We start from the raw sequence: 9150 nt of genomic DNA, 5'->3' as shown, positions 1-9150 counted from the left end.
CTGCTGACCGCCTCGTTGCCAAATCCCATTTTAAATAGCACAAGATAAATATTAATACTCCTGTGATGAGTAATTTTGTGTGTTCCTTTGGAGGGCATTTTTAGATGAGATTCACTTTCTATCAGCGGACTTGGGGTGAAGCAGGTTACCCTCCATACTGTGGGTGGACTTCATCCAATCACTTAAAGTCCTGAACAGAACATAAAAGAATGCCCTTCCCGCACAAGAGGGAATTCTCCAGCAAACTGCCTTTGGATTTCATCCTCACCATGGACTCTCCTGGGTGTCCAGCCTGCCAGCCCACACTCCCCACATTGCAGATTTTAGAATCGCCAGCTTCCATAATCCTGTGAGTCAATTCCTTATTATAAATCTCTTTCTATACATATCCACATCTGACTGGTTCTGTTTCTCTGGAGATCTGTGACTAATTCAGCCAGCAGGGCAGCCAGGACTTGAGGGTCCATGATCACAGGGGAAAGGAGCCTTGAGAAATGGGTCTTACGTGGGGCATGTGAATTTCCCTTGAGGGATTTCTGACATTTAAGGTGCACATGTGTGGGGTGAGAAAGCAGGCAAAAACCAGCTGTGTAAAGCCAAAATTGCAGGTAGGGATTTCAGCAGTCTCAGGGGACTGGGGAGGAACAATGAAAGGCAAGGCCCCAATGAGGAGGGCCCCAGATGTGGGTTGAGACCGGTGAAAGGGGATTAGGGTAAAGGAAGAGAGAGGCCTTGACTGAGCCACAGTGACCCAATGTACTTTTCCTGCGCCAGGAGAAAATATTACTGAATTTGAAGGAAGATTGCATCACTCAGATTCTGTGCTGATGTCCAAGGCAATCAAGACTTCTCAGGGAGCCAGGCCTGGCTTTGTCCTTCCACATGTGTGACCTTGAGCAAGCTACTTCATTTCTCTGGCCTCGATGTTCTCCAACGTGAGTAGGGGAGGGAATGCTGCTCCCTAGTGCACAGCTGTTGCAGAGGTGCTAGGCACTCACAGGTACCAGATAAATGCTTTCTCCTCCTTCCTTCCCTTCTTTCCCACACAGATAGCATGAAGACCAGCTGCGAAGCTATCTCCCAAGCGGATGAGTCACACAGGGCTTTGATAAGACAGTACCCAGCAACATAAACTCTAGGCAGGGTGCTTGACATTAAGGCTCAAAAGGACAAAATCCCGAAGGATTGGGATTCCTATGGCCCCACGTCTGTGGGTGCTGGTCCCCGCAAATCCCCTCCAGTTCACCATCCATCCTTCACTTTGAGCAATGGAACAGCCTTATCAGGAAAAGCTGCCAGACCACCTGCCCTTCTTAAAATTCCTGTTTTATCACCAAACTTTCAAAGTTGTTATTTTAACATCTCAGTACTGGAGAGCCTTGGGAAATAGTTCTCTCACGGGCAACATGGAAACTTTGCTCTGCGTAGAGTGACCCAACTCCCACTGTGACTCTGGTGAACCCTCTTGACCCTGCAAAGCCCGGCTCAGACCCTTCCTGCTCTCTGAAGCTTTCTCTGACGTCCTCCTGGTGCCCAGGGAGACATAAATTAATTGCTTCCTGTAATAAAGAGTCTAACTCTGTTTTTATGATGTTTAGCTGCTGAGAGCTTTTAAGCCTCATCCCTCCCCCTTTTCTTGTGCCCCACAGCTGGGCAAGCTGATAAGGTGCTCCAGCCTTTGGAGCCAAGTTTCTGCCCAGTGGAGGGAACCTTCATCCCTGCCCCTTCCCTCTGTGAAAAGGCCAAGTCAGCTCCCTTCCCAGATCCACCCTGTCGTCCTCAGGAAAGCCTCTAAGCATTTACGTATGTGTGGCATCTTGACATCGGAACCCGATTTGGGGTGGAGGTCCGTCCCCTTTCTTCAGAGGGACAATAGCATTTCCCCCATTTATGACTCAACTGCACGTTGACACAAAACTATGCCCTTGATGACATTTGCAGACATTTTTGCACGTATAGACCTCTGTGTGTATGTGTGAGGGGGTGTTAGGTCTTCAGTGATCGTTGCATTAAACCCAGTAATACATTCTCAAAATCAAGAAAACAGACACACGACACACACTCAATTTCAAATCATTTCCATTTGCCAGGTGAGACACATTGAGGGGGACATTCCTCTAGGAAGGAGAATCTGTGGTCCCACCTGGGTGCCCAATACCCAGGTCCCTCCTCTTAGGCAAGGCACCCTGCAACTGCAACCTTTGTCTCATGGCAGGTTGATCAGCATATACTTGAAGACTGGGACCCATCTCAGTCCCCTTGGTGTTCCCGACCGTTAGCTCACGGTAAGGAAATGTTCTATGATTATACATCGACTAAGATTTCTGGAATCCACGGGGTTGTGAGACACCATTCACACACTTCAGATGAAGCAAACACGCTCCGAGGCACCACTGGCTCCATTTAACAGGCCGAGGGCAGCATGGCGGAGATTAAGACCTGAGACTTACAGGAATTCTAGTCTGTACCAGAGACTATTGCTGCATAAGGTCGGGGCTCCGCAGCGTGTTTCTGCACAGGGTTGCATGATACCCACTTGAGCTCTGTGGGTGGGCAGGACTCTGTCGAAATAACTCAGTTCTGCTACTGACATTGTAGCAGAGAGTGCTGGCTGTGCTCCAGGGAAGCATTACACATGGACCCCCAAATTTACATTTCATGTAACTTTCATGCCCCAGAAAGTAATGTCCATCCTTTAGTTCTTATCCAACCATGACAAATTGTTAAAAACAATTAAAAGACAGGGAACTGCAAAAAAGGCAGGGGGTAGGTGGGCTTGGTTTCAATCCCTGCACAAAGTGAACGGCGATGCAAGTCCAGAGTGACACTTCCCCCGACCTCAGCTGCAGAGCAGGGCCCATGGGTGGTTGGGGAAGGCATGAGAGGAGCTGGAAGGGAAGACGGGATGGCAGGGTGGCAAAGCCACACAGGGACCCTGCATAGGGGTCACAATCTCTGGGAAGGAGTGACAGCACTAAATTAAAAAAGTGTCCTAGCGTTACTAAGATTCACAGCAGTGAGAGAGGCGAGGATTGAGCAAGCAGTGAGACCTGACCTAGACTCAAAATACACCTTCCCCAAGGTAAGGTCAGAGGTGATCCACAGCACAGGACTCTGAGCTGAGCTAAGGAGGGCTACAGAAGGGGCCCCTGAGGCTAGAGGTCGGGCAGAGAGCTGCCAAAAGACCAAGACTTCTTCTCCCACGGCAGAGGGGCCCTGAGGGGCTGCAGGATGGAAGGAGCAGAGCAGGGACCCCGGCCAGCCCAAAGGAACTAGTCGCTGGCATTGGCCACCAAGGTCACGTCCATGGGGCTGCTCCCCACAGCAGCAGCGACGTGAGCCTCACAGCCCCGTAGGCCTGCTATCCGGCAGCCAAGTGGTCTCTGCCCCGTCCCAGCCCCGGCCATCTGCAGCCACCCAGGGCCCCTCAGATCAAGGCCACAGTTAATCTGCTCCCCAAGGAAGGTCAGGGGAAAGCTCCAGCCTGAGCACTTCCCAGGTCCTTATCCCCACGGATTCCTCTCAGGGAAGATAAGCCCCAGCTTGGCCAAGGTGGGTGGGAAAGGAGAATGACTTCCTTAATTGGCATTTTCCAGTTGAGAGAACATTTTGCCTAATTAGGAAATGTCTCCCGGTCACTCTGACACGTCCCAGAGTAGGCGCTGTGGACCCCTGGGCCCCCCGGGCGGTGGGGGGCGGTGCAGGGCCCGCGGGCTCTGACGCAGATGTTTACCTGATGTCCTGGGCCGGGATCTGGTTTACGTTGGGAAAGCAGACTGTTTACGGGACGCCACATCTGCCTCGTCCTCTGGCTCCCTTTCATTTCCCTGTAATGTTGTGCAGGTCCCTCTCAGGTCTCTGTGGGAACGCCCGCGACATCACGCGAGTCACGCCGGCCCGGACAGCCCCATCTGGGAAACACATCAGCTCAGGACTTGGCACAGGGTGCAGATGCAGAGGGTGCGGGGACACCCTGATGGATGGTGGGAACCCGGGCCCAGAGCCAGGCACAGGGCCCCAGAGGGGGCGGGGGTCTTCTCCTTCTCCTTGCCCACAACCAAGGCTGGGCCAGTGGTGCCATCAGGACGCCGACCGCTCTGGCATGTTCTGGAAGCTGAAACCGACAGGGGGCAGTGGGGTCTGAGAGTGCCCCTTCAAGCTGAGAAGCCCCAGTTCCCGGGGCCTGAGTACCCTGACCCCAGCTGCAGAGCAGGGAGCCTGGGCGGTCTGGGAAGGCAGGAGAGGCCCTGGGAAGGGAGACGGGGTGCAGGACACAAAGCCACACAGGGACCCTGTGGCCCCTCCCTGCCCGCCTGCCCCTCAGACCATGGGCTGTGCCTGCTGTCCCAGAGGCTGCCACTCCTGCTGTGGGAATGAGGCCCTGCTGTTGGCAGACAGGCTGAGTTCTTCCCAAGTTGCCCCTGGCCCCTCAGCCTCCATGCTGGCCAGGCTGCTCCAGGCCTGCGTGCGACCACTGCGCCTAGGCCAACCTTCTCTAGAATATTCAGCCAGAATCTGCAGGCTGAGACAGCCCTCCCACCGCACCCCGTTCTGCCATTTTGTGAGCATTCTAGAAAGCAAAAGGATGACAGAGGAAAAGATGAAAGAGTGCACCCACTGCAGCCCTTGCAGACTAAGCCTGAGCAGCAGGTCCCACCCATGGGGTCTGCTTGGTGAGCGACACCAAGTCCCCCCTGAGAGTTCACGGGCCACCAAGTCCTTCATCCCCGTCCTTAGTCATAGGACCGTGGAGACTGCCCTGGTCACAGCTCACAGTTACCTATGACCACACACCTGGGTTCTGGGCCCACGGAGAGGATGCTAACACTGGGTCAGACATCCTGGCAGGACCTCCACCCCAGCCCCCTAACTGTCCTTCTGGTGGGAAATGCACGTACCCTAACATTTACCGTCGTGGGCACTTGGGTGCAGGTCAGGCCGTGAAGGGCACTCGCGTTGCCATGTAGCCCTCACCGCCTTGTCCCCTAGAGCGTTCCGGTCTTCCCGGACAGACACCGTCCCATAAACACGAGCTGCCCACTGCCCTCCGCCCTGCCCTGGCCCCCACCATGTGCTTTCTGTGCCCGTGATTTGACTCAAGGCAGCTCCTGGAGCGGAATCCTACAGTTTCTGTCCTCCTGACTGGCTCCCTTCACTGAGCGCAGGTCTCCCAGCACGTCCAGTTGAAGGACGCGGCAGAAATTCACTCCTTTTGAAGGCTTACTCATATCCCAGCACATGGATAGACCACGTTTGTTTCTTCAGTCTTCCGTTAGCAGACACTTGGGTTGCCCCCAGCGTGTGGTTTCTCTGAATCATGCAGCTGTGGCCACATGTACGCCAGGGCTGCTCTGGTCTCTGCTCCCGGTTCTCCGGAGCTAGCCTAGGAGGGCGACCGCTGCGTCTCACGGGAGCTTCGTGCTCAGTGCTCTTCCTTGAAGGAGCTCACTTCTCCAACTACGGCTCTCTTTCATCTTCGCCTTTGTCATCCTTTCTGCTTTCTAGAATGCTCGTGGAATGGAGGGTCCTCCAGCAGTCATCTGAACCATAAGTGTGGATTCCTCACCCGAGGACCAAGGGGCAGAAGACAGAGCAGCTGGGACACCTGAGGACATGTCGCTGGCTCCCAGGCTCCCTTCAGCAGACACGTACGTGACAGGATTAAAATTAAAATTCCTCCTTGTTTAGGACATTGGCATTCTGGGTTTTCTCTTAAAACTGACTCAAAAAAAAAATACTACTTTTGGAAAAAACAGAATTACACATTTTATTGCAAAGAAAAACGAATCACAGATAGAGTTAGGTATAATCTCACCACCCAGAGGTGCCCTTGCTTTGTATTTTGTTCGTTCATTTGTTATTTTTTTAATATATATCCCGTCTTTTTTGCTTCCAGGCCTGTGGTCATTCTGTGAACAGAGTAGCGTGTCTGGGATTCTCCACGCGGCTACGCCTTTTGGAATCAGTGACCTCCACGGCTTGTGACACTCCCTCTCGAGTCTGCGCCTTTGTGTGACACGGTTGGAAATCTTTAGCCAACAGCCCTCCCATCAGTCACTCGTGGGTCCTTCTGCGGGGAAAGACTCCAGGTGTGGGTGCCAGGCGGCCACCCGAGTGCGACACCCCTCTGTCAGCCGTGCCAGGCGGCCACCTGAGTGCGACACCCCTCTGTCAGCCTGGCCCAGAGCTCCCTGCAAAGCACAGGCGACGGGAGGACACTGAGCGCGCCCCACCGCAGGGCACAGGGCGCCTCGCCACCCCTCCTCAGCCCGTGGCCCTTGCCACGTCTTCCCCTTCCCTGCGTCTCCTACCGGGCACTGAACATATTTCAGCAGTGAGTCTTCCTTCTGTTTCCCTCACTTTTATTTGGTTTCTACTCTATTCTTTCCGTTTTCTAGATGCTAATGGTGGAAAACTCTGTCTCCATTTGTTAAGTTATTTTTAAATTTCTTTATTTGTTTTTCTTAATTACAAAAGGACTCAGTCTCAGAGTCATGAATGCAAACCATGGCTCGTGTACCAGGGAAAAAGTGAAAGTAAACATCTTTTCTTACTGAACTGTGGTTGGAGCGGGACAATAAACATACATTAAGTGGAGCTTGTGGAAAAGATAAGATGATGAGCATTCACAGAGCGGCTTAATCCAACTCCCTTTCAACCTCTTCTCACGGCTCTGCAAGAGACCTCTTTATCGTTGCAGAAGATAAATTTGTCCACGGAGCCTTTCATTTTCTGCTGACTGAGGACGGCTGGACAGATGGCTCAGTTGAGCAGGAAGTGAATGTCCTGGGAGCAGGGGCTCTCGGTGGAACAAGACTCTTGGTGCCATCAGCTAATGTCCTTATGCCAGAGGAGGGTTCAAGGAGGCAAGGAACCTTCCTAATAGTGAGCTCGGTTTGAGGCTAGAGTCTGATGGAGAAGTAGCCACAGTAGTTGGGAGCCCCTCACTGTGTCCCTTTGTCCTGTGGCCCCTCCTGGCCATGCAAGAGAGCAGAGGATCAGCCTCAGACCCCGTTGCAGCCTCATAGCTGATGTCCACTGGGCAGTTTGTCCCAGAGCCCTTTGGCATCAGGAAGGAAGGCCTGAGCTCAGACATTGACATGCACGGGGTTTTCTTATTCAGCTTGGTTTCTACTGTGGTGTTGCCATGTTGGATAGTGCTGGGGAAAGCAGGCAGCCCTGTCCTAGCACCCACACATCCTTGCCATGGGTCTAGACTGAGAAACCCAAGCACCCCGATGCTCTCAGCTCATTCTATATGTAGGCCCAGAAAGAAGTAAGAGGGTGAGGGTGACCATCCTGCCACTACTTTGTCTGTGGTTGGGGTGGAAGCTTTTTTGTTGCAACGTTTGCTACTTGCTCTAAATTTGCTGTGTACTAGTGTTACTGTCATCATGTCCCCAGATTTCCTGCCATGGGACTTGTGACAAACAGAATGCCGCAAGCTTGCAGACATGCATGCTCCTTCCATGCTGTTCTGAATAAGGTCTCTTGCCTGTTACCCGGAGTGTCACACCCTTCCCTACAGAAGACAGAGCCCTTGGTTGGTGCAGAACTCTTCTGGGGGAATGACCAACTACCTCACTTCCACTTGCAGCCTGAGGATGCAGGCAGTCAGGAGTGTGGGTTTGCATCTGTCAGACGGAGCTAGGCTAACCTGTCACCCTCTGCATTGGACAGACGTCTCCCTTGGGGAGGTTGTGTTGGTTCATATCACCCAAGCCACTGAAAGCCACTTTCGTGTTCTCATCCCCTTCCAGCCTCACAGCAATCCTCACAGCACCCTCTTCATCCTTCTTGAGGAGCTCCCTCATCTCAGCGTCTGGGACCTACCTCCTGGTTCCCCTGCTCGCTCTCTAAGGGACCCCACTTCAGCCCCTTCCTGTCTATCACTTTGAACTTCTTGGGGTTCTTTCTCTTCTCCCTCTCTTCTCCCCTCCTCCTCTTCTCCTTGCTCCTCCACCTCTTCATTTATCTGTATGTGTCTCTCTCTCCCTTTCTCACTCCCCACTTCTCTCTTTCTCCCTCTATCTTGATATTGCTTCTATCTGCAAGAATTTCTAAATGGTATTTCTGACTCTTCACCAGTAACTGTGCCTTAACAGCATAGGCTCCTTATCAGCTATGGACTAGACACCTCTCGGCTATCTCAAAGCACCTGAATCCCAGCACACCACACATGTGACAACCATTACAGGAGCTGGAGGCACCCTCAATGAGGAACCCAAGGGGTTTGCTTTCCCTCCAACCTCACGTTCCATCCATCAGAGGGTCCTGTCATTTACACCTCTAAAATGGGCTTCCAATTTATCCGAGTCTCGAAAGTATGGCTGACTTCCCTTCCTTCCTACCCTGGTCTTTTACCACCGTCATTTGTCACCTTCCAGAGCTTTATTCCCATAACTTGGCTGGTCACTTCCATTCTTCCCTCCTCACGACAACCCATCATCACAGAGTAGCGACAGTGGCCTTTAAGAAACACAAACCATCTCCTCTCACTCCTCTGCTTCAAAGCCACAATGGCTTCCTGCTGCACTTAGAATAAAAGCTAAAAGCCTCCACGGATCCTGGTTCTGACTGGTATAGCGTGGGCCTTCCCCAGGGGGCTCCATGGAGGCATGGACACGGGCGTAGGGTGATGGCTCCTCATGATGTCACGTCTCCCAGACAGATTGATGGGTCTTTCCATTCTTTCATAAATTATATTATTAAATGAAGTTAGTTAATTCAATTTTGTAGTTTATGGCCTGTGGACCTAAACCTTTTTTGTTTAATTTACTTCTGATTATTCCATACTTTAGCCGCTTGTGTCATTGGTCATGTCAAGCGAGGCCGTGGGGCTTTGTGTGTTTACCTTGTCCCAGCTGCCACTCCACATATAAACAATGTCTCCCTCCAGATGGAGAAGGGCTGTTTTTCATCCAAGGGCACACACACGCTCCCAGCCCAGCATACAATGCGCCTTTTCTTCCTTGGTCTGACATGCCAAGATCTTGTCAAAGACCAGACACCAGCTCTCGAGTTTATTAAGTTTCCTGCCTTTCTTTCTTTTCTGTTTTTTTCTTTTTCTTTTTTTTTAATGTCCATTTTTACCTTTAGCAACTTCTTTCTCCTTTTTAAAAAAAATGTATTAGGTTGGAAGTTTTGTTC

General features: G+C 52.0%; 1 long non-coding RNA gene across 1 annotated transcript; it reads left to right on the top strand.

The window, feature by feature from the left end:
- Positions 1–43: 43 nt before the first annotated feature.
- LOC102473323 (uncharacterized) lies at positions 44–6118 on the top strand. Its single transcript, XR_333396.3, has 5 exons — positions 44–349; positions 775–935; positions 2216–2285; positions 5506–5648; positions 5897–6118. It is a non-coding gene; the product is annotated as an uncharacterized LOC102473323 (long non-coding RNA).
- The last annotated feature ends 3032 nt before the right edge of the window (positions 6119–9150 follow it).

Source organism: Tupaia chinensis, unplaced genomic scaffold (assembly GCF_000334495.1).
Source record: "Tupaia chinensis unplaced genomic scaffold, TupChi_1.0 Scaffold000047_1, whole genome shotgun sequence".
In the NCBI taxonomy this organism is placed as follows: Eukaryota; Metazoa; Chordata; class Mammalia; order Scandentia; family Tupaiidae; genus Tupaia; species Tupaia belangeri.
The sequence above is the reverse complement of the archived record's forward strand: the minus strand, read 5'-3'. Positions and strand labels throughout refer to the sequence as shown.